General features: G+C 36.5%; 1 long non-coding RNA gene across 2 annotated transcripts in view; it reads left to right on the top strand.

The window, feature by feature from the left end:
* Positions 1 to 27,500, top strand: part of LOC118766900 — a 526,709-nt gene that overhangs the window by 362,062 nt on the left and 137,147 nt on the right. For both annotated transcript variants that reach the window (XR_005002809.1, XR_005002810.1), the window contains exon 4: positions 12,078 to 12,145. This is a non-coding gene — a long non-coding RNA (uncharacterized LOC118766900). The remainder of the gene's footprint in view (positions 1 to 12,077; positions 12,146 to 27,500) is intronic.

Below are 27,500 nucleotides of genomic sequence, written 5' to 3'. Positions count from 1 at the left end.
ACGGGTGTGTGTTTGTCGCTCCGTATTTGCTTGACAGTTGATGCTGGTTTGTTTACCCCGCCACCCTGAAACTTAGTGGTTTAGCTAAAGAGAACGATATATTAAGTACTATACTTTCAGACGCTCTAAGGCTGTCCTCCAGCATGGCGGTAGACAAATGGCTGAAACAGGTTAAAAGAATATATATATATATATATATATATATAATATATATATATATATATATATATATAGATAATATATATATATATATATATACTATATATATATATATATATATATGTATATATATATATATATTTATATTATACATACAAATATATTCTTATTGCCGTGCTTTCCAAATCTCATATACGGTTAGCGGCTACTTATGCAATCATATGTCAGAAACTCTCCTACTTGACATATAGTAGTAATAATAGTAATAATAATAATAATAGCAATAACAGCGGTTCGACGTGTTTTACAGAACGATTGATAAATATCTCACAAAACTTAGAATATATACAATTTCTTGTGAGTATTTTGAATTTCCTTCATAAGAAGTTGAAAAGCTTGCATATCCGCAATTTTCTCTGGCCGAACACACAAACGATCATCTTTAGAAACTTTGAACCCTTAATATCTACAACCTTTCTGGGAATACTTGTTCTTTCCTGAGTATTTGAAAATATAAAAATCTTTTTAGTACAAGAACTCTACAGTTCCCTCTGGCTGCGCACACAAACGAACATTATTAGAGTTTTTTTTTTCTTAAGTACCTTGATAACTACAATTCTTTCGTTATTTATTACGCTCCAGTAGTCAAAACATCATATTCGTATGTATAGAGAAGTTTGGAGATTTCCGTTACAGAAATCCTGACGAAAATTGTCTGAACTGACTCAGCTTAGACACATTACATGAAATCTGAAGCATTTTATGGTTTGACAAACAAACTGTTGAAGGAAACTACGATACAATTCAATCATACGACCTGGAACAATTATCTTTCCAACTACTGCATTGTGTCTCTATCATGTGTAATATATTTTAAGGTGATAATGTTCGCCAAGGTATCGATCGATATGTTCAGAAATTAGAGCTTAAAATGTTATTTGGAAAAAAAAATAATCTTCTCTTTTTACTCTTTTTACTTGTTTCAGTCATTTGACTGCGGCCATGCTGGAGCACCGCCTTTAGTCGAGCAAATCGACCCCGGGACTTATTCGTTGTAAGCCCAGTACTTATTCTATCGGTCTCTTTTGCTGAACTGCTAAGTGATGGAGACGTAAACACACCAGCATTAGTTGTCACACACACATACATATATATATACATACATATATACGACAGGCTTCTTTCAGTTTCCGTTTACCAAATCCACTCACACAAGCATTGGTCGGCCCGGGGCTATAGCAGAAGACACTTCGCCAAGATGCCACGCAGTGGGACTGAACCCAGAACCATGTGGTTGGTTAGCAAGCTACTTACCAAACAGCCACTCCTGCGCCTATTTAGTTTAGTTTTCTGTTTAGTTTTCGGAAACATAACTTTAAATAATGTAGCAATTATTTAAGGCTCCAAATATGTGGCACTTTTTATATAACGCTGAAGAGACAAATGTACTGGATAAGAAAATTCAGAACATGTTATTTAAAAAAGAATTTTAAGCATATATAACTTGTATACGTATATATCAATGTTATTTCCATCCAATATAATATAATATATTGAACCTGATTCTTTACTACCCACAAGGGGCTAAACATAGAGGGGACAAACAAGGACGGACATAGGTATTAAGGCGATTACATCGACCACAGTGCGTAACTGGTACTTAATTTATCGACCCCGAAAGGATGAAAGGCAAAGTCGATCTCTGCGGAATTTGAACTCAGGACGTGAAGGCGGACTAATGATTCTGCCAGCTCGTCGCTTTACCTATTTCTTTATTACCCACAAGGGGCTATACATAGAGGAGACAAACAAGGACGGACATAGTTATTTAGTCGCTGACATCGACCCCAGTGCGTAGCTGGTACTTAATTTATCGACCCCGAAAGGATGAAAGGCAAAGTCGACCTCGGCGGAATTTGAACTCAGCACGTGGCGGCAGACGTAATACCCCAAATTATTTCGCCCGGCGTGCTAACGATTCTGCCAGCTCGCCGCCATAATATAATATATTGAACCTGCTGTAGTTTTAGAATCCCGAAATGCATTCTAGTTTTAAAAAATAATTTGAACCTCATAAAACGATAAACGAATATTTTTCTAAAGATTAATATTTGCAAGTGGTGTTCTTTCTCACATTCATTTTGCAAAAAAATGTAACATTGATTTCATATGTTTATCCTTCTCGGTGTTTACCTAATGATCATCGGGGCTATTTATTCAATTGCTTCACATGACGAAAATCTGAGAATGTTCTATTACGAGATATTTACACACTTTGACTTCGGCCTGCTAAAATTTTTTCTTTAGTGTATACTAGCAGTATCGCCCGGCGTTGCTCGGGTTTGTAAGGGAAATAACTATATAAGCATTTTAGAGAGTTATAGCAAAAAAATGCATTAAAAATGGAAAAAAAATTATAGTAAATTTTTTTTAAATCGTTGACTCATCGTATATATTTTTAGAGAGTTACTTTCCTTATATAATAGCAAAAAAATGCATTAAAATGGAAAAAATGATGGTAAATTAATTTTAAAATTGTAGACTCATCGTAGACGCGCGCTAATACCCAGAAGGGCTCGATATGAATCACGACTATAAGATACCCGGTTTTGGTTAAACTGCACCGCAAAATGTGGGAGTAGTTAAGAATCTAAATCGTAGGAGACAGACACACACTTTTATATATAAAGATATCTTTAATAAGATCAATGTGAAAACTGATTTGGAATAGAAGCCGGAAACACCAGCTGTCTAAACAAACCTTGTTTATCGTTAGATATATAACCATATGTTCTTAGTTATTTGTTTTCGGGCATATTCTATAACTATAACATAAAACCTAAAATATGAATTAATGTTACGATTTCCAGATCCATTCACCTCAGCTAGTCTTTTTTCTAAGTTAGTTAAAAACCGTAGATTACCATCTCCTTGTAAGTGCTGCATAATTTTACAGTCACTATATGGTAAAACAAGCAACCCCCCCCCACCGTCCAATGGACGGTGCTGAGTTGTCGAACATTTAAACTAAATTTTCTCAAAACAACTTGTCTGATCGTCCCATAGGCCTCCCTTTTGAGAAACACTGATTTAACTTAAATTTGAGACACCAGCAAAAGACGAATTTCGACTGATGTATTTGCGCGTACAAATGCACGTTACCACGGCTTTATCGATCGCATTCTCACCTGGAATCGATTATTGTAATTTTATCAAGACTTATATACGTCCTGATACCGTCGGTATCTACATCTCAAAATTGAGCGCAATCGGATGGAGGATGCCCGAGATTTTAGAAGACACACACACATAGACAGAACAGATTTTATATAATAGATATGTTTAATATTGTCCAATTTTGATCCATGCAAAACTTGTTTACCTCTCATCTTTTCTCGTCTAGTTTCCGTAATACATTCTTCATAAATCTAATTTTAGCTATATCTCTTTGCTTCTACGTCAAGATATTTTTCAGACATTCTGAGTACTTCACCTATAACTTTGTGTCATGTTCCAAATATTCTCAAAAGAATTCTATATGTCTAATACAGCAGTGGGAACCATTGATAATCTTAATTTATTTCCCGGTATTAATCTTCACTGACGTTACTCTTTCTGACATTTTTCAAATTTATTCTTACCCATGTCAATACATTTCACTTCTGATTCATCTTCACTCTTTCCTGATTGCATATATCCGCCATTGTGTCACTTAGCTGTTTCAAGTATAATATTCATATTTTGCTGACTCTCATTTCTCACTGGTTAATACTGGTTTTCCTTTGCTAAATGTAGCTTGCTAACCAACCACATGGTTTGGGGTTCAGTCCCACTGCGTGGCATCTTGGGCAAGTGTCTTCTACTATAGCCCCGGGCCGACCAATGCCTTGTGAGTGGATTTGGTAGACGGAAACTGAAAGAAGCCTGTCGTATATATGTATATATATATATATATGTATGTGTGTGCGTTTGTGTGTCTGTGTTTGTTCCCCTAGCATTGCTTGACAACCGATGCTGGTGTGTTTACGTCCCCGTCACTTAGCGGTTCGGCAAAAAGAGACCGATAGAATAAGTACTGGGCTCAAAAGAATAAGTCCCGGGGTCGAGTTGCTCGACTAAAGGCGGTGCCCAGCATGGCCGCAGTCAAATGACTGAAACAAGTAAAAGAGAGTAAAGAGTAAAGAGAGTAATCTAATTTTACATACAAGACGTTTCTGTTGCTTCGCTCACTAAACAAAGCGAAATGTTTTCTATTTCCACACAGAATTATATTCAAACCAAAAGTTATCTAAGCCAGGTATTATAATTCCTATGCCAAGTATTTACTCACAGATGAACAGCTTTTAGCTTACGCTATGTTACAGACATATACACTACTAGCATTATGACCCAGCAACGCCGGGTCATAGTGCTAGTGCATGCATATACAGCTGCGTGCGTGCGCACATACACGCGAGTACTGTCCAAATCCCCGACCAATCACATACAGCTATCTGGCATTTAATTGGCGTATCAAGTTTCGGGCATTTTGATTGGGTTTTGGATAGAAAATTCACAAAAAGATCATTTCTATTGATTTTTTAATGGCTTTGCGGGGTGAATGGGGAAATGTAAAGATCTGCACGACCACCCTTGGACGGTTTTGAATGACCATAGAAAGTGCAAGCCCTCTAACTGAAAAATTGTGGATTTGTATAAAGACACACACACAGACAGACATTTTGCCGTGTATATATAGAGAGATTCGTTCTTTTCTTTATGTACAACGTCATTCTGGTCAGAGAGAGACCAGCTGGAGCTGTTTCACTTCATGAACTTCGTCAGCGACCGAGGACTTGCTTTAACTGACTATAAGCTGCTATTGGGAATGTTCTAAGTAATCCAACGAGACATGTATTTAAATAGTATACTATAAAATATTTACAAGTGTCTTTGTAGAAGGTTAAAACATTAAAACTAATCCAATTGTAACATTAGATATGTTATATAAGGAACCACACCTTGCTAGTGTCAGTACAGCATATATAACATTCGCCATGATAGATCTCTAGCCACTAAACCTTTTTCTATTTTCTCTCCCTGTTTATTTCTGTGTTCCTTTCTGACGAAGAGCGTAGGCTCGAAGCGTTAAAGACTTTTCACTTCTCGAGCGTTAAACTAATACATCGGTTTCTTTTTTCCACATCCGTCTTCGTCTTTTGTTGTGTTTTTTGTAAATTCTCACTATATAACATTAGCTATTATGTGTATGTATGTGTGAATGTGTGTGTGTGAATGCATGTGTGTGTGTGTGTGTGTGTGTATGTGTGTGAAATCGGGCGTATGAACTGTATTACTGCATGTATCATCTGATCCAAATTGTTAACACGCAGGTTGTTACACCGGCGTAACACACAGCCTAGAACTACTAATACGTCAGAAATACTAACACCTTAGAAGAACTAAGTCTTCAGAAATAGACTATCCTCTTTTTATCGAGCCCAAACAATATACATGAAATTGATCGAATACGAAAGTGATCGATATAACATCAATAATATAAATATGAACTTTATGTATAGTTAAGTTACTTAAAGCATGACTTCTTTGAACAACGATCTGTGTGTAGTGATTTCGGTAATCTGTGAATACAGAACCGCTCTGTCGTGTATAATATTTGTTATTGCCTTTTAGCTGCAGATTCTTGCATATTATCAGTTCTATGATCAGAAGTTTTCCGAACATAAACCCCACCAGGTATTATAAAAAATAGTCTTATAATATGGTTACAATTAGCAACCAAACGTTGAATAATTTAGTTCCACCGTATTTTCCTTTTGCAGCATTGTTGATTTGCTGTCGCTTTGTCACAAAACCAACTTGACTGAGAAGAATTCTGATGCAATTTATCGAAGCTAGAAAAACATCGTATATTATATTCTGCAGTGGAATATCTCGGAGAACATGAAGTAGTTTCTGTTTTCTCTGTTATGAAGTTAGGATATGGTATGTCGTAGAATAAAGGCGGCGAGCTGGCAGAGACGTTAGCACGCCGGGCGAAATGCTTAGCGGTATTTCGTCTGTCCTTACGTTCTGAGTTCAAATTCCGCCGAGGTCGACTTTGCCTTTCATCCTTTCGGGGTCGATTAATTGAGTACCAGTTACGCACTGGGGTCGATATAATCGACTTAATCCGTTTGTCTGTCCTTGTTTGTCCTCTCTGTGTTTAGCCCCTTGTGGGCAGTAAAGAAATATATAAGGTTAGAGCAATTAACACGGTTGCTTTGATGAGATATAGGGCAGTAATAGTATCTTGGAAGAAGTATGAATTACAAGAGATAGACCAGAGAACACGTAAATTAATGACAATGAACACGGAACTACACCCCAAGAGTGGTGTATCAAGATTGTATGTAAAGGGGAGAGAGTGAGAACGGAGGTTAGTGTGTTATGAAGGTTGTGTAAAAGAAGAGGAGAATAGCCTGGCTTGGTATGTCAAGGGGAGTAAAAAGATATGATTGAAGCAGTGATAATGCAGAGAATCTTTAAAATGCACGAAGCCGTAAATCGAAATACAATTTATGCAAAGACCCGAGAGAGCAGATGGAGAAAATTTTGGCAGGACAAGAAAATGCACAATCAATTCTTGAAGAATAAAGATGAGATTGATTGGAATAGAACTTGGCAATGGCAACTGAAAGGATACTTAAAAGGGCTAATAATAATAATGATAAGAAGAAGAAGAAGAAGAAGAATTACAACAATAATGCTTTCCTCAACAATAAGCACCAATAGGCGCAGGAGTGGCTGTGTGGTAAGTAGCTTGCTAACCAACCACATGGTTCCGAGTTCAGTCCCACTGCGTGGCATCTTGGGCAAGTGTCTTCTGCTATAGCCCCGGGCCGACAAATGCCTTGTGAGTGGATTTGGTAGACGGAAACTGAAAGAAGCCTGTCGTATATATGTATATATATACATGTATGTGTGTGTGTTTGTGTGTCTGTGTTTCTCCCCCTAGCATTGCTTGACAACCGATGCTGGTGTGTTTACGTCCCCGTCACTTAGCGTTCGGCAAAAGAGACCGATAGAATAAGTACTGGGCTTACAAAGAGTAAGTCCCAGGGTCGAGTTGCTCGACTAAAGGCGGTGCTCCAGCATGGCCACAGTCGAATGACTGAAACACGTAAAAAAGAGTAAAGAGTAAATTACGCTTAGGAAGATAAATGAATACATCGATCCCAGTGCGTAACTGGTACTTAATTTATCGACCCCGAAAGAATGAAAGGCAAAGTCGACCTCGGCAGAATTTGAACTCAGAACGTAGCGGCAGACGAAATACGGCTACGCATTTCGCCCGGCGTGCTAACGTTTCTGCCAGCTCTAACCTTATAGCGGCCATTTAGCTTCCATTGGAGTACAAGCCGAGTTTTTCTCGAATACTCTTTCCTGTACAGTTCTCTCATCTTGTGTTCATTCATCATATTTCTTTCAATGATACCCAGGTACATATATCCTTTCTCTCCGACTTCCCTTATAGTTTCAACACTTTGTAGCTTGATCCCTTGGCTTTTTTGAGAATGATTACACCACATTTCTTGATCCCAAATTCCACGCCATTTTTTTGCTAAACAATCTGCACAGTTGCCGTCCAAACTCTCGATTTCTTTTTCTGTCTTAGCGAATAGCTTTAGGTCATACATAAACCACAGATTGCTTACTTTCACCCTGCCTAGCACGTACCCCACATCCATCTTTCTTAAAACGCTCTTTAGTGGCAGTATACAGACAACAAATAGGAGAGTCAACAGACTATCCCTTTGAAAGATTCCACTTTTGATATTTCCCTCTCTCAGCTTATCTTCCCATGCTGTGAGTTCAGTTCGCAACGTTGTCATAGAGTTTTGTATTAATTTCATGATATTGTGGGATTCCTTAAGCAGTTTCAGTCATTCAAAGTCCATGAGTGTGAGACCTTATCAGATGCACTCCTATAGTCCACCCACGCACTCGCCAAATTTTTGTGTCTTTTCTTGCAATCAGCCAACATAGTTTTATCGATTAGCAATTGTTCGTTCATTATTATTATTATTATTATTATTATTATTATTATTATTATTATTATTATTATTATTATTATCATTATCATAACTATTATTACTATTATTATTAATATTATTATTATTACTATTATTATTATTATTTTATTATTATTACTATTGTTATTTTTCTCATTATTATTATTAGTGTAAGTATTATTTTGTTATTATTACTATCGTTATTATTATTATTAATATTATTATTATTATTATTATTATTACTATTATGATCATCATCATCATCGTCATCATTTTCAAAACATTTGGTTTAGGCTGCTTGTGAGGTGATTTAGTCATATATTTCCTGTTACCTTTCTTATTCTCTCCCTTGACATTCTTCTTTTTCTTCTTGGTGTTGTTCTTCTTCTTTCTTTCTTACTTTCTTTCTTTCTTACTTTCTTTCTTTCTTCTGTATCTGTTTTGTTGATCTTTCTTAATACCGTAGTTTCTCCCGTTTTATGTTATTTTCGCTTGCTTAATGCATCCGTTATCGATTGTCTCTTTATTCGCTTATTACAACCGTATTTGTTGCTAATGTTATATATCACCAAGAGTAATATTACATCCTTAGCTCGTTTTGCATGATCTTTCAAACGCTGTTGCATTAGACGTTATAGAATTTACAATCGAAGAATATCGTGGGAAAAAGATTCTCAGTATTATACCATATATATTTTCTCGAATTGGTAAGTAATAAATAACAGTTCCTTTCATAGATTGATTCGCTTTTCAGGAATACGAGCTTGAGAATTGATAAGATTCTTCAATAAAGCAGAATAAAATGTATGTATTTAATACATATTTAGATGTTATGTTAGTGGAGTGGCATTGGTTCCATAAGAGAAATGATACCCTTTGGAATTGCTCAATGTATAAAATAAGGGCTAAACCTTTGATAAATGAGTATAGGGTGCAGTACCAATCCATTGGATATGAATTCACTTCTTTCAAATTAATGTTCTTTGGTTGGAATAAGGAACACTTAACGCTTAAATTATCTCTTGTAATAGAAGCTAAGCTCCTTGCGGTACCTGAAAGGTAAAAATATGAGAAGGAATATAATACAAAGCGAACAAAAGCAGAATTAGTCAGATTCAGGTATTCCTGTTTCGAAATTACTAGTATTTACATTTAATGACAATTATCATCAAAGAGAGGTGAGGAATCATAGAATTATATCCAAGACAGAACCACATACGTTACGTTACCTTATGATCTGTACTAGAGGTTTGTGATTCAAGTAGAAGAGCAGCAATTTTATGGGGGTTATGTCCTTGAGTTCAATATCAACTTCGGAGATGTGGAAGAAAATGTTTGCCTCAGCAGGGTTTGAACGCAGTATGTAAATATCTAAAATAAAAACCTAGACGTTCTTAAATTAAGGTACGTAAAACATATTCATCTGTGTTAGACGAAAAATATTTCGTACCTCATGGATACTTAAAACAAATGTAAATTCAAACATACCATAAGAAGCAACTGGTCGTACAAAACGAAAGCCTCGAAAAGTGAGTATTACGCGCTGCCATTCGAATGGGTGTTATGTATGTTTGCCATTCACTCTTAATAATCTAGAAAACTGCAAATAATTGCATAGTAACTATTCGATTGTATCGTAAAACAAATTAAAACTTGTCATTTTCTCTGAGATAGAATTTAAGACGCAAGGAACATTATATAAATATATATATATGAGAGAGAGAGAGAGGGAGAGAGAGAGAGAGAGAGAGAGAGAGAGAGAGAGAGAGAGAGAAATAAGATGTCAAAATGTTTCTAATTTCTTTCCATTTTCACAGCTTTTAACAGATGTCTGTTTTCGAAAAGTAATATGTCTGTGAGAAATAACAAAACTTCACGCATGGATTTCTAAATGTAGGTGCAAGGCTGGCAATTGGATTGCGACATGATTGCATAAATAAGCTGTATATACTATAACTAGGCAAATTTTTCACTATATCAGAAAACACACGCTTGTTTTGCACAATGTATCCAAATCTAAAACGTTACATCTATATACCAAAAATGAGTAAATGTCCTTACAAAGGTAAAGTCTTATAAAACCAAAAATTCTCTGACGTATATATATGCCCCATAGGGTGAAGTCCCGTGGCTTAGACGGTAAGGTATCCAGATCACGACTGTGAGGTCGGGAATTCAATTATATGTGACGCGTTGTGTCTTTGAGCAAAACATGATTTCACGTTGCTACTGTCTATTCCGCTGGTAATTTCAAAGGGTCAGCCTTGTCAGACTCTGTGTCACGCTAAATCACACTGAGAACTACGTTAAGGGTATACGTGTCTGTGGAGTACTCAACCACTTGCACGTTAATTTCGCGAGCAAGCTATTCCGTTGATCGGATCAACTGGAAAACTCGTCATCGTGACTGACGGAGTGCCATGTGCCCCACAGTACGGAACACCGGTTCGTCACAGCATTACCCAGTTGTTCTTTCTCTTCCGGGTGAGCGGACTGGAGCAACGGGAAATGAAGTGTCAACGCAACGCAGCGACCACTCCAAGAGAAAAAACCCACAATTTTACGATCATAAATGCAGCACCCTCAACCACTAAACTACGAGCGTCCACTGGAAATGCGAGAGCGAGAGAGAAGGAGTTGAACTGTTGATGTAAGAATGATGTTCTCCCGAGCTAGCTTTCTTCATCTGAATTGGTTTCTCAATAGAGAATCATGCTCTAATACTCATGACGTGCATATTAGAACATACATGTAAACATAATTTTATTCCACATAGAAATTATTAGTACACGAAGAAGGCTTTGGAGGGAGGCTGTAATCTTAAGGAATTCTGTTTGACACAGGAAAGATCCGTTTTCCAATTGAGCATGCTGTTCTTAATTAGTGCACACACGTTCTCAGTCATTCCACACAGGTCAAGCGTTTCCAAAATCTACCAATGCGGGAACGTCGAAAGCATTTTTAAAATGTATCTAAGCCACACACAAGTATTTTTTGTTACCGTTTACAGTTCTTCATTATAACCCTCTCTATCTCAAGCTAGTCTTTCTTAACCTTGCATCCCATTCCGCATCCCTTTTCTTCTACTGGTAAAAGATTGCTTTCCGCAAGGAACATGTATTTTCCCTGCGAGGAAAATATTTTCAATGCTTTCCATAGGAGGTTAAAACAAGTAATGGGTCGGTAATTGTCAAGCTCATTGCCCATATCATTATTATTATTATTATTATTATTTATTATTATTATTATTATTATTATTATTATTATTATTATTATTATTATTATTATTATTATTATTATTATTATTATTATTATCAAGACGGTGATCTGGCAAGGTCGTTAGCGTGCTGGACGAAATGTTTAGCGGTTTTTCGCCCGTCGCCACGTTCCGCGTTCAAATTCTGCCGACGTCAACTTTGTTGTTATCGATGAATTAAGTGCCAATGAAACAATGGGGTCGAGGATATCGAATTTCCCCCTCCTCAAAATACAGCTCCCCTAAATATGTCTCCACCTAAAATGACTCCCCTAAGTATAACTCACACTAAACATAGTCAAATTTGAATCCATTATTATTATTATAATTATTATTATGTATTATTATCGTCATCATCATTATTATTATCATTATTATTTCCTTCTTCAAATTTTCTTCCGTTTCTCACCGAGTGTTTTCCGTACACCTATATCATCATCATCATCATCATCATTATTATTATTATAATCATTATTATTATTATTATTATTATTATTATTATTATTATTATTATCATTATTATTATTATCATAATCATTATTATTATTATAATCATTATTATTATTATTATTATTATTATTATTATTATTATTGTCAATATTTTTCAGAATATCCGAAATGAACTGAAAAGAAATGCTACTGAGACTATGATATTACAAAGAGTAAAATATATGAGGTAAGTGCGAAATATTTCCCTAAATATTTGATACTGTCCACTGGATGAAATTGATACATGAGATGACATGTGATCTGAACTCACTTTCCCCTTTGAGTGATATGAATATATAGAGAGTTCAAAAGTGATCTGTGGTTTTACGTTGTTTGATCGATCCCAATAGCTATATCTGTTGGAAATCTAATATTAAGTTTCAAACAATCTGGTTGTTAAAGAAAACTGATCGTAAATTATCTTGGTAAATATGTCGAATGGAACGGTGGGTTTTATATGAAGGACATAACTATAAACGTGCAAACACACACAGACGCCCACACATGCGCATTCACACACGCACACAGACATTCATACACACGTATATTCACACACACCTATATTCAATGCATATATGTATATATATATATATATATATATATATTATATATATATATATATATATATAATATATATATATATATATGTGTGTGTGTGTGTGTGTGTGTGTGTGTGTGTGTGTGGTGTGTGTGTGTATGTGTGAGGGCTGGCAGAAACGTTAGCACGCCGGGCGAAATGCTTAACGGTATTTCGATTGTCGTTACGTTGTGAGTTCAAATTCCGCCGAGGTTGACTTTGCCCTTCATCCTTTCGGGGTCGATAAATTTAGTACCAGTTACGCACCAGACTTAATACCTATGTCTGTCCTTGTTTGTCCCCTCTATGTTTAGCCCCTTGTGGGTAATAAAGAAATAGGTATGTGTGTATGTGTGTGTGTGTGTGCATGCATATGTGTATACGTGAAGGCACATGGCCTAGTGGTTAGAGCAGCGGACTCGCGGTCGACGGATCGCGTGTTCGAATCTCAGACCGGGCGATGTGTGTGTTTATGAGCGACACATCTAAGATGCACGCGGCTCCGGCAGAAGGTAATTGCGAACTTCTTCCAACTCTTTCGCCACAACTTTCTCTCACCCTTTCCTCCTGCATCTTGCAGCTCACCTGCGAAGGACCGGCGTCCCGTTCAGGTGGGGAACCTGTACGCCAATGAAACCGGGAAACCGGCCCTTATGATCCAGGCGTGGCTCGAGAAGCCAGAAAAAGACGTATGTGTATACACAAACACACACATATAAAGAGAAGAGAGAGAGAGAGAGAGGTTCCAGCTAAACTATATGGTATGCCTGAAACATTGAATAGCAACTTATGAAGGAATGAATCCGGTATAAGAGCTGTATCTTAATGACATGGTTACTTTGAGCAAATCCTTTCTAAGAGTGCTGCAGAAAACCAATTCCAAAGCATATTGTAGTTCTATTCATACCAAGAATACAATTTATGACAACAGTCAAATTGTGATATATCGCACATTAATTACCTACCTTGAGCATTATTAACATTATTTACATTCGACGGATATTTGTCCTCATTTTGTTTGTTGTAAATAATGTAAATATTGTACATTATTCCTCATCTCATAAATATAGAACTGTACCTATATTGATGTTCTCTGTAGAAAACAGGATCACCAAACAAAACAAGGTTGAATTGGGCTTTGTTGCCCGTTACACAACATCGAGGCCCTGTTTGCAACTTGAAAGGACCTAATACAATAGATGGCATGAACACTTTTGCATTTCGTAAAATGTTAGGTATTACGATATCGTAAATATAAATTGTAAAATAAAAAACAATTTTTCTGAGTGTGTCAACTGTTAAATATGACGTCTTAATATTATATTTAACATAAGGCGGTGAGCTGGCCGAATCGTTAGCACGCCGAGCCAAATGCTTAGCGGTATTTCGTCTGTCGTTACGTTCTAAGTTCAAATTCCGTCGAGGTTCACTTTGCCTTTCATCTTTTCGGGATCGATAAACTAAGTACCAGTTACGCACTGGGGTCAATATAATCGACTTAATTCGTTTATCTGTCCTTGTTTGTCCTCTCTGTGGGTAATAAAGAAATAGGTATTTCGTCTACATGCTTAGCGGTATTTCGTCTGCCTTTACGTTGTGATTTCAAATTCCTCCGAGGTCAACTTTGCTTTTTATCCTTTCGGGGTCGATAAATTAAGTATCAGTTGCATACTGATGTCGATCTAATTGTTCGGCCCCTCCCCCAAAATTTCGGGCCTTGTGCCTAGAATAGAAAATAATATATTTAATATACTATTTTCAGAAATATTAAGTTGGCCAAAAGACTGGCTTTTGTTCACAATATACTTTCAGCAGTCTAATAACTAGAAAAAAAGCAATCTGCCTCTTGCCCATGCGCACTCAAGAGATGCTTGACACTTGAAAGACGTTCGATAAGGACTTCCTTCGGAGCAGGTTCTATTTTTCATGCTAGGGATCTCACTGCCTATTCAACCAGTCTTGCGCCTTTAGATTTTCACCTGATTCAGTGTTTCGCATTGAATGCACAAATTTCAACTCTGAAGAAGATGTTAAAGTTCACCTGAAAGCGTTTTGTGGTAGTAAAGCCGGCAAAATCTTTTGAGTAGAGAATAATGGTTTCTGCCCTCAAGGTTGCATAAAATACTCTAAGAAAACAGCAATTATATTATTGATTAACTAAATCACTTTGCGTTGAACATTTGTGTTTCATTATCGAATAAAACCCTGAGCAGTCTTTTTCGGCTACAAATACGTTTCGGTAACCATTTCTATCATTTAACGTCGATTTTTTGCTTTAGACACATTACACATTTAAAACAATCCAGTATACGCCATTGTGTTTTCAGAAATAACAACTGATATCGTGACGGGAATATATGTAGATATTATACCCAATAATCCTTACATATTTTTTATCAATTCCAAACGTTTACTTCACACACACACACACACACACAAACACACAAACACACACAAACACACACACACACACACACACACACACACACACAAACACCCACAAACACGCACACCCACATACACACAGAACACAAACAGACACAAGAATATATATATATATATACATATATATATATATACTATTAAATACTACTTATTATTTAGTTCAAGGTAAATATTTTATTGTGTATTTAATTTTTTTTATATAGTATGATGTAATCATATCATTGTTGAATTGCTACAAGGTGGTTCCTCTCCAATTTATATACCTACATACATACATACATGTATATATATATGTGTATGTGTGTGTTTGTGTGTATGTATGTGTATATATATAATATATATATATATACATATACATATGTACATATATATGTACATATTCGTACGTATGTGTTTATATGTATGTGTATATGTATATATATATATATAGAATATATATATATATATACATATATATATATATACTATTAAATACTACTTATTATTTAGTTCAAGGTAAATATTTTATTGTGTATTTAATTTTTTTTATATAGTATGATGTAATCATATCATTGTTGAATTGCTACAAGGTGGTTCCTCTCCAATTTATATACCTACATACATACATACATGTATATATATATGTGTATGTGTGTGTTTGTGTGTATGTATGTGTATATATATATATATATATACATATACATATGTACATATATATGTACATATTCGTACGTATGTGTTTATATGTATGTGTATATGTATATATATATATATATATATATATATATATCTATATATATATATATATATATATACATATGTACATATATATGTATATATGTATATATTCGTACGTATGTGTTTATATGTATGCGTATGTGTATTTGACAAATATAGAAGTTTCGAAGTCACAATTTAGTTTGTATCGTTCTAAGTAAATATTGTCGCCAGTTTGATTTATACGCATGCGTTAATGTTCTTTGATCAATATCTAATCGTGTTTGAATGTCTGTACACTAGTGTAAAGTTGAAAATCACAGTGCGTTAGAATTTATGTTCTGTATATTTAAAGCTGATTATAATATTGTCTACTTAATGGCGATTTTAACATTTCCCAAAGTCCCACTTGCTAAGACGCATGTAATATCCATAACGTAGCCAGCTTTGCAATACAGGTCTATTATTTAGCAGTATGTAATTATCAATTGAACATTCTATATTTAATGAATGCTTTTATCTTCCTCCCGTTGGTTTGAAAGATTTTCATTTCATTATCCAGATATTCATTGTTCAAGTTTCATTTGTAGATTTACTTTCGCTTCTATAATACAAAGTGGAAGTATTCTTCTTCTTGTCACTTTTCGATTGCAACATATGTCAAGTACATCAATAATACGCTTCTCATACAAGACTACCTGACTCTCCACTCATTAATTGGCGTGAGTTCCACCGAGTTTCCTATACTGCTCCGTTATTACATCTATATAACAGTTATTACCGAAAGTAGAGACTTCAAACTTGAAATCTTCAAAGCCACAGTCGAACCAATTCTACTATATGGCTCAGAAACCTGGACGTTATCAAAGAAGCTTGAGAGGCGGTTGGATGGAACCTACACTCGCCTCCTTATGAGAGCTCAAAATCTCTCGTGGAAGCGTCATCCAACCAAAATGCAAATATATGGGAAACTACCACCTGTGTCATCTCTTGTGAAAGGTAGGAGGGTCCAGTTTGCTGGACATTGTTGTAGAGCTGAAAATGAGGCAATTTCTACTCTTCTCCTCTGGAAGCCATCTACTCGCAATACCAGAGGGCGCACACTCTTCTACCCTGATGTAATCTCCAGGGATACAGGCATCCAGCAACAGGACCTCCGTAATGCTATGATGGACCGTGAAGTCTGGCGTAGCATGGGAAATTTCATCGTCTCGACCACGGTCGAACAATGATGATGATTACCGAAAGAAACTCACACGGCATTGGATTAGCAAATATGTGTTTCTCTAATCTCTTTTTCTTTTATTCTTTCTTATTTCTTTCTGTTATTGATCTGTGACCATATTGGGGCACCGCCTTGAAGAATTTCTTGAAGAATCCATCGAAACCAGAACTTTTTGTTTAATCCTGATACTTATTCTATTGGACGTTTTAACTGAACCGCTAAGTAACGGTTGAGCTCCGGGGTCGATGTAACAGACTTAAACATTCCCGCGATGAAATGATTGAAACCAATATATTAACTATGCGTATGTTCATGTCAGCATTCAACTATATCCGTGGGACTGAGGTTTACTAATGTATATCTATATATATAAAGCTGAAGTTGTCTGTATGTGGCAGGTTTGGTAGCCTTCAACTAACTCTATCTCTTCCGAGACCCTGCGGCGAAAGTTGACCAAAATTGAGAGTATGATAGAAGAAGGCTTGCTCCTCATTCCGTAGCAGATAAAATTCAAATCGGACTATGTTAAGACCAAATATTATTTACATCAAAAAGGTGCTTTTTTTCTATGAAAATCCCTATTTTTTACGAATTTTTGACTGCTGTGTCGCCATTTTTCGGTGTATTTCAACCAGACAAATGTTCACTTAAAGAGAATAACAAGCTACATAATGCAAACTTTTTATTTTTCAAAAATTCCAATTCTAAAGGGTCGAAACAAAACCGAGCGATACTGCTAGCAGTAGATAATTCTTATTAAAGCGGTATCTTCCCTGTAGTAGTATCCTTTTAATGGGTTCCTTGAAATTTCTAAAATTGATTTTAATACAAATCATAGCGAGAACACACATAAGAGTTCCACATCCTAAGTTATCTAGTAACATTCGAAAATATGCCTACTGGGGAAATGGTAAGGTCCTACACGAAATGACATTATTAAATATTTGAATTCCTCTGCGTATGGAATATATCTAAACAGGCAATTTAAATGATAAATATATGTATTTCATTTCAAATGCTGAATTTTGTTTTAGTTTCCACGTTTAATTTTAGACGAGTAAATTTATATATTAAACTCATTGATTACTAATGAATTTTGGATAAACTTAAAATTAAATTATACTAGCCTAATTGTGTTATATCTTCATATATTCCATCCATGCCCATGACATTTAAAGATTAATGGGGACTTTCTAGTCATAAGGTCCAGCATAGTTGTAAAGATTGTTAGAGAATGACACTCGCTAATGTGTATAAAGTGCCTATTTGTAGCTATTGTATTTCATTTACAACTGTTTCTAATTTTGTATGTGTGTGTGTGTGTGTGCGTGTGTGTGTGTATGTGTGTGTGTGTGGGTGAGTGTTTGTCTTTGCGCGCAGCTTATATTTCACAATAAATGGTGAAATATTGTTAAATAAACGAAACCTTTTATTTGTGTTCTTGGTTCATATAAATTTTCTTGCCTAAACCCACATAATAACGCTTGCCTTTTTTCTTTGTACTTACAACCAGTAGTGAAGGCGCATGGCTCAGTGGTTAGAGCGTCGAGCTTACGATCGTGAGGTTGTGAGCTCGAATCCCGGACCGGGCTGCGTGTTGTGTTCTTGAGCAAGGCACTTTAGTTCACGTTGCTCCAGTTCACTCAGCTGTAGAAATGAGTTGCGACGTCACTGGTGCCAAGCTGTATCGACCTTTGTCTTTCCCTTGGATAACACTGGTGGCGTGGAGAGGGGAGGCTGGTATGCATGGGCGACTGCTGGTCTTCCATAAACAACCTTGCCCGGACTTGTGTCTAGGAGGGTAACTTTCTAGGTGCAATCCCATGGTCATTCTTGACCGAAGGGGGTCTTTACCCTTTTTACAACTAGTACAATTCGGAGCATCTAAAGTGTATTTCTATTATTATTTTTATCATACTAGAGAACAATTGTGCACATACATGTCCTCATATTATAAAATGCATGGGATCTTAAATTTTCTTTACTGGTAATGCGAAATGTTTTTCTCTTTAATTTTCATTTCGCATATGGATTCAATATGCTATGTCAGCCTATTCCAATTTTTTTATGTAACAATTATTTTTGCCGGATATTTTGAAATAACTAGTTATTCTTCACAAATTCTAAGTGTTCTGACTTATTTCTTCTTGTGCACGTTTAATTCTTCCATATCCATCAAAGCAAAGACAAAATTTCTTTTCTAATGCCCGAGTCAACATACGGGTCATATATTATTTTATTTCTGTGTGGTCGTTATGCCTATATGTAACGCAACCTGCATTCCTTATACTCTTATGGCATCGGATAGGAGGCGCAATGGCCCAGTGGTTAGGGCAGCGGACTCGCGGTCGTAGGATCGTGGTTTCGATTCCCAGACCGGGCGTTGTGAGTGTTTATTGAGCGAAAACACCTAAAGCTCCACGAGGCTCCGGCAGGGATGGTGGTGATCCCTGCTGTACTCTTTCACCACAACTTTCTCTCACTCTTACTTACTGTTTCTGTTGTACCTGTATTTCAAAGGGCCGGCCTTGTCACTCTCTGTGTCACGCTGAATATCCCCGAGAACTACGTTAAGGCTACACGTGTCTGTGGAGTGCTCAGCCACTTACACGTTAATTTCACGAGCAGGCTGTTCCGTCGATTCGGATCAACCGGAACCCTCATCGTCGTAACCGACGGAGTGCTTCCATCCATCCACGGCATCGGATATAATTAAATTCCTCCTTATTTCATTTTGTATGCGTAACTACGTGAGTTAGATGATAATTGGATCTTGTGAGGTACGTCTTTAGTTCGCAATGAGATTTCGGCTTGCAAAAGCACAGGGTTTTCAGTTAGTCAGTTAAATATATTACCTTCTTATATATTAATAAATGAATAATAGAGAAACATTTGGTTTTATACATCAATCACATCCATTCTTTATACAAATATTTCCAAGTTATCCACAATTGCCTTTTTCGTGTGATCATTTCTTCTTAGCATTCCTGTATGAATATATTAATATAATTTTCTTTTTATTACACTCCAGGTTTCTTTCAATATTTTCATTCCTTAACGCTTGATCCTGTATCCCAGCGCTACATTAGCAGTTTTTTTCTTCCATTTCTTTCATTAGTGACTTCAAGGATATTCATAATTTTGTATTTTTCATCTATAGACTTCTGTTATATAAAGATAGCCTATTTTTTGTACAGCTTAATACGTAGATGTTTCATATATGAATTACCCTTTGAAGAAGAATAATAAAGAATCCAATTATTTATTATTATTTTTGTCTTGTAATTTGTCCTTTCTTCGCCATTTTTTTCCCCGTTCGTGGATTGTTTATCTTCCAAGAACCGAATAGGGTTTGCTTTTACCAATATTTCTCATTTCTTGATACACACTTCACATTTTGTTTGTTCCTTGCTCAAGTATTAATCCGACATTTTTTTTTACGCTTGTGTATTCTGACAAACCATATAAAGCATACCAGCAACACAATATGTAGCTTTTACATAAGACAAATCGACATGTTTTTTTATTTCGTATTACTCGTTTTGAAGATTCGATAACTAATTTCATTATTTCACAATATTTGTAGGTGGGAAGTAATTTTCGTCCTCGGTGATTTTCAATGTGGAGTGATTTCTCAGTTGATATGAGTAATTTCTCAAAACACCTCATATACTCTTTTCATTTAAGATTTTATTTTTGGTGGAGGCACAATGGCCCAGTGGTTAGGGCAGCGGACTCGCGGTCATAGGATCGCGGTTTCGATTCCCAGACCGGGCGTTGTGAGTGTTCATTGAGCGAAAACACCTAAGAGCTCCACGACGCTCCGGCAGGGATGGTGGTGATCCCTGCCGTACTCTTTCACCACAACTTTCTCTCACTCTTACTTCCTGTTTCTGTTGAACCTGTATTTCAAGGGGCCGGCCTTGTCACTCTCTGCGTCACGCTGGATATCGCCGATAACTACGTTAAGGATGCACGTGTCTGTGGAGTGCTCAGCCACTTACACGTTAATTTCACGAGCAGGCTGTTCCGTTGATTCAGATCAACCGGAACCCTCATTGTCGTAACCGACGGAGTGCTTCCATCCCATTCTATTTTTATTTCTTTTTGTTAGAGTTCTGCTTCCTGCTTACCTCAGTTCACTGAAATAAATTTCCCACATTTTCTAGTCTTTCTGCTTTTTGCTTTTCTTTCTTCTGGCAACCCCATTGCATGTCTTGTCGCATCATTACTCTGTTTCCTTGCGGAGGGTTATGTCTCAAACAGATGCATAAATGAGAATTTATGAAATAATGAGATTTCAGCTGTCATACACGTTTTCATTTCATTCAGCTTTCCATCTATAACTCGACCGTTTCGTGGGATTCATGCCTGCTTCTTAATATATTCATAAGACGTACGTAGCTTTGCTTCCCATATACAATAAGTCATTCATAGCGCCACTGAATTCATTATGCTTGTATTTCAAGATATCCTATTTTCCTCATTATTCTCTCCCTGCCATGAGATGCGTAGGCCGACATTGTATTTTCTATATCTACACCTAATGCCGTATATTCCCATTTTCAACATCTATTTTTATTTTCAGTCAATAATGTAAAATGACATATTCGGTGTCAGGTATTGTACAACGTCGGCATGACACAGCGTATATAAAATCCAGTACTTGAAGACATTTATTTACATTTGTTTTGAAATCAGGAAACAATGCTCTCAATGTCTCTCTCAGTGAATCGTTGTCGAGTGATATTGCTATAACCGATTGACGAACGCATGCGTGGGCATGTCACGTTGAAATAGAAGTGCAGCTTGTTTTCTGGACTCTACTCTTGCGATATGAAACGAATAAAATAAGTACTAGGAGTGTTGTAACACTCTTCGTAGATACCTGAATATCGTGTCAACAATTGATAAACCGCTCGTATTTGGAGAATTTTGTACAAAGGTGACGGGTGGTAATTTCCAATTTGGGAACTGAGTTTTTGTTCCGATAAGGTGATCTCACCTTTCAGATAAGGTAATTTCAACTCCTGCTAGATTTGTGCTTTACGTAATGTTGCCGTGGAAAGCAAATGTTCCAGTTCCTTGATAAGTGGGATTACTGCCGGTGTCATCTGAAGTGAAAGCAAAAGTAGCATTTGGACCAGTTACCTATTCGCAGCAACAACATAGCAAATATATAGAATGTCGGAAGGCGGGGTGATTTCCTGTCGGCGAAAATTCTCTGTAAAGTGAAAAGGAAGACATTCGGTAGAATTTAGCCATTCCTGAAGTACATTGTGAAATTACCACGAATATGAACAGCCAGCCAATAGTTCTAACTAACCCGTTGATATAGCAGGTGTGTTAAATCGAATTTGCCTTCTCTAGAAAGTGAACCCTCGGAACATTTAGATCTATTCGATTTAAAATAAAAGGAAGGACATGTAGGAATTTGATAAACCTAAGCGGTACAGCTTTTTCACAAGCAGTAAACCATGTAAGACAGAGAGTCAATGTATACTGCTCATCTTGGGAAAGTTGATAAAACATTCTTCCAGTTCATGTAGTAAAACTAGCTTTGTCATTGTTGTACTGCTGCCATGATAAATTATCGCCGTTGAAAAATCAAACGTCACGACACGGTCTGATGCACGTTTATAACTGAAAATACAATCAAAATAGTGATTAAAATCGTGATGCGTGCCTATTATAACGTACAAGTATATTAAAAGGCATCGGACAAGACGTTAGCCAACAGCTATTAGTGATGATTTTTATCTCATTATGCGATAGATCCAAAGTAACCTGAGGTCAGGAAACATAGAAATGGTCGCGCAATATATATTGAGCACCTGCTGTCGTGTATGGGATGGGTCCGTTTATCAGCTTAGACAATTGTTCAGAACTTCACTAACCTTTGGCAACAGAGGTTTTTATGTGATGGACAAGATTTAAAAGACTGCTGACAAATGCTTTAGTCTTTGGCCATGCCCTTATAAATATTTTTCATTTAAAAAGGTAAAAAATGAGAATGGCGAAGGAGGCGCTGACTTTCAGCAAATTTATGGAAACGAGACTCAAAATGCCAAGCATTAACCGCGTGAATAGGCCTGCAGTAGTATATTGAGGGATGATGGGGAGGAAAGGCAGAGGGGAGGGTGAGGAGAGAACACTTAGCTTAATAGACGAAACAAAGAGGATTTAGCGGGATTTCCACGTACAGTACTCAGAAGTCTACCCCCTTTTGAGAAATGTTGGTTTCTTAGTTTTTTCCTTCTTTTGCTGTCTTTGTAATTTTATTCTTTATAAGCTTTCGTGCAAAGAGCAACATTTATCTTACAATATATCATCCTATACCTTCTTCATTCCTTTTGTCAACTCTTAGTGGTTAATAAAGAAATCTTCATCATCCTCGTCACTATCGCCATATTAATAATAACAATAACAATAATAATAATAATAATAATAATAATAATAATAATAGTAACAAATTTTATCGTGTACATTGTATTGTCTTGGTATAAAAGATGGGCTACAGCAAATATTCTACTCAATACCACAGATTTGCTTGTCAGTTGTTTGACTTTAACCCGTGACCATGTCCCTTAGTGGCTGACGATATGTGCATCTCTGATCAAGACCAGAAGTAGTGGAAGAGCATCATAATCATGTTGAGATGAATTCTTTGGGGTTTGAATAATTCACCTTTGGAAACATGGGTGGTTCGTTAAACATGCCTAAGCAATCCTTATTCAGGGATCTTTTGAGCGGGATGGGCTACTCGACCAGAAGAAAATTTCCCCTGGGCGCCACTTGCAGGATTATGCACTGTTTATCTTGATATGAGATCACTATCTCTTGCACATATGGTTGTGATGCATGTGCCTGGTATACCCTTATCAGACGGGTAGTCATGATGGGTATACTGGGCTTCGTATATTTTACCCGAGTGTCATATTGATGACATGCACTGATCTCTTACTCAAAAATAATATCAACAATAATAATGATAATAATCCTTTTCTACTCTAGGCACAAGGCCCGAAATTTTTGTGTTGGGGAACAGTCGATTAAATCGACAGAGTACGCAACTGGTGCTTAATTTATTGACCACGAAACGAGGAAAGGCAAAGGCGACCTCGGCGGAATTTGTACTCATAACGTAAAGACATGAAATACAGCTAAGCATTTCGCCCGGCGTGCTAACATTTCTGCCAGCTCACCGCCTTGATATAATAATAATAATAATAATAATAATAATAATGGTATCTCGATAAAAACACCAGTTGGTAGTAACCTAATGAAAAGAAAGCCACACATTTGTGAGTGAAAATGCCAAACAAAATAAATGAGTACAAGGTTGTGAACGGGACTGGAATCAATGGTGAAGTTACCGCACCCGGCAGCTGCCCACTGTGCAGCAGGATGGGCCCGGTCGTAATCCAGCATCTGCTAGCCATGCTGTGAATCATATGCGGAGTAAACAAGTAAGCATTCTGGTTATGGCGTGTCTGTCAGAGTGTACAGAAAAATGAATGCACAGTGAATGGAAAACAATGGAACTGTACGGAATTACTGAACAGGGATTATGTGACCAAGCAAGAGCAATACGAAAGAATGGATGGTTAAAAGAATTGTTGCTAGAAGCTATTAAATGAAGGATATCGGGTGAGGTTGGGATTGCGGGAAATTAAAGTGGTATAGTGGAAGAGATGGACAGTTATTCGCAAGAATATAATACCGTGAATTGTGAAAGAATTGAGATCAGCGGCTACTCAAATAATGAATATCGATTAATAATAGACAGAATTTTGGATCTATTGATTACAGAATGGACAGGATTTATGTGCGGCTTTAAGAAGGCTAACCAAAAGAGACTAAATCAACAGACGAATAAAGTCAATAATGTACTGAGACACATCGAAACAAAAAAAAAACATCACACAAAATCTTATCAAGGCTACTTGTAGGACTGTGGCGGAAAAGGACGGGATTGGGAAATAGTGAGAAAGAAACGGCGACGGACAGAAGATGAAATAAACAACCGAAGTGGAAAAGGAGGATTTTCTGAAGATATTCTTTTACTCTTTCACTCTTTTACTTATTTCAGTCATTTGACTGCGGCCATGCTGGAGCACCGCCTTTAGTCGAGCAAATCGACCCCGGGACTAATACTTTGAAAGCCCAGTACTTATTCTATCGGTCGCTTTTGCCGAACCGCTAAGTGACGGGGACGTAAACACACCAGTATCGGTTGTCAAGCAATGCTAGGAGAACAAACACAGATACACAAACACACACATACATATATATACATATACATATATACAACAGGCTTCTTTCTGTTTCCGTCTACCAAATCCACTCACAAGGCTTTGGTCGGCCCGGGGCTATAGCAGAAGACTTTTGCCCAAGATGCCACGCAGAGGGATTGAACCCGGAACCATGTGGTTGGTTAGCAAGCTACTTACCACACAGCCACTCCTACGCCTATATATATATTTATATATATGAAAATACGATTTAGTCTCCACTCACTCCCACACATTATCTCCTACAGTCGCAGTACCATCATTAAATGATTGCGATTTAATAAATATTCCATAGAAGATATGCTGCTTCTGAAATGTTCGTTTTCCATACATTTGATATTTTGGTATGTATAGATGATAAGTACCAATTATAATTAATTCGTACTTATCAATTAGAATGAACATGATCATTGTGCAGCATAAGATTTTATACAACTATTTATATTCGTTCTTATGAGTGCAGATGTCGGATTGATTACTACTTTGGAATAATGCTTAATTAGACGCATATATTTCAACGACCACTTTCAATTCCATTTTTGCTTTCATGATTAGTTATACGACTGCAGCTGCTTGTTTCATGTTGCAAATAATAATTGTGAAGACACACACACACACACACACACACACACACACACACACACACACATATATATATATTATATATATATATATATATATATATATATATATATATGAGCGAATAGTATTCCAAACTTACAGGGAAATATTCAGTTTAGAAATACTAAATCAAATTTCACAAATTACAAAATATATGTATATATATATGTAAATTAGAAAAAAATTAGAAAGACAATTAGAACAAAGAAAGAATTAGAAGGTAACACTTGTCGTTATTCAACCGAATATATACGTTTTATTTACTTTTTTGCACATTACTGAATCATTGTTATATTTCATATTTCTATAATAAGTAATTTTTCTAAATGGTATAATGTAATTTTTCATTTTTTTAATTTGTAAATAGTGTTTCTTTTCTGATTTATATATATATATATATATATATATGTATATAATCCAATAAACTCTCTGTGACGACTCTCACACGTTAATCTAATCACAGTGCTTCCCAACTGCACTCTAGATTCATCCCACTGGGTATAACTTTGGGCAAGCGTTCTCTACTACAGCCCCGGATCAACCAAATCCTGCACGGTTTTCATCCAAGGATAGTGCCACTTTATTTATTGTTTTCTTTATGAAACTTTCTGTGAATTCCAGAGACATTCCACGAGATATTTGGTGCTTACATGCAAAATGGAGACGGATACCATCCCTCCATGTGGTCACCTTGAAAAATTGTTAACTTGAAACCAATGGTATCCTTAATACACAAATAAAGAAACTGTGTTGAACACTCATTCTCACTGGTTGACATTTACGTATATATATATACATATACATATGTACGTGTGCATGTGTGTGTTTATGGAGTTTCAATGGCCCAGTGGCTAGGGCAGCGTATTCGCGGTCGTGGGATCGCGGTTTCGATTTCCACACCAGGCGTTGTGAGGGGTTTATTGAGCGATAACACCTGCTGTATTCTTTCATCACATCTTTCTCTCACTCTTTCTTCCTGTTTCTGTTGTATCTGTATTTCAAAGGACCAGCCTTGTCACACTCTGTGTAATGCTGAATCTCTCCAAGAACTACATTAAGAATACAGTTGTCTGTGGAATGCTTAGCCACTTACATGTTATTTAACGAGCAAGTTGTTCGGTTGATCGGAGTACCACGATATATATATATATATATATATATACACAACATTTAGTAAAGCCTGTAAAATCTTCACATGCTGTTACTCAGACACAGACACAAAAGACACTTGTGTGAAGATTATATGTATGCAGCAATAGTTACATGTATACATCACAGCTCATAAGCAGATACATAAACGCATGCTCACACACTCTTATAAACAAATGTATACACATCAACTTGGATAAATTTACTCACGGCAACACCAGCATAAATGCAAAATTGCGAACATGGTTAGTCGCGAACGTGAAATTGAATTCTTACGATTGCAACGATGATGATATGATATTAAAATATAAAACATACGAAATATATGTATATTGTAAAATGGCAGCACATCTAAGTTCAATGATGGTGACCCGCTTCGGTCAGACACTCACCATGTGTTTGCACCTAGAGAGTTACTCTCTGGGGCACAAGTCTGGGCAAGGTTGTTTTTTATGGAAGATCAGCAGTCGCCCATGCATACCGGCCTCCCCTCTCCACGCCACCAGTGTTATCCAAGGGAAAGACAAAGGTCGAT

Source organism: Octopus sinensis, linkage group LG18 (genome assembly GCF_006345805.1).
Source record: "Octopus sinensis linkage group LG18, ASM634580v1, whole genome shotgun sequence".
NCBI classification, from domain to species: domain Eukaryota; kingdom Metazoa; phylum Mollusca; class Cephalopoda; order Octopoda; family Octopodidae; genus Octopus; species Octopus sinensis.
Note: the sequence above shows the minus strand (reverse complement) of the source record. Positions and strands in the feature narration are given on the sequence as shown.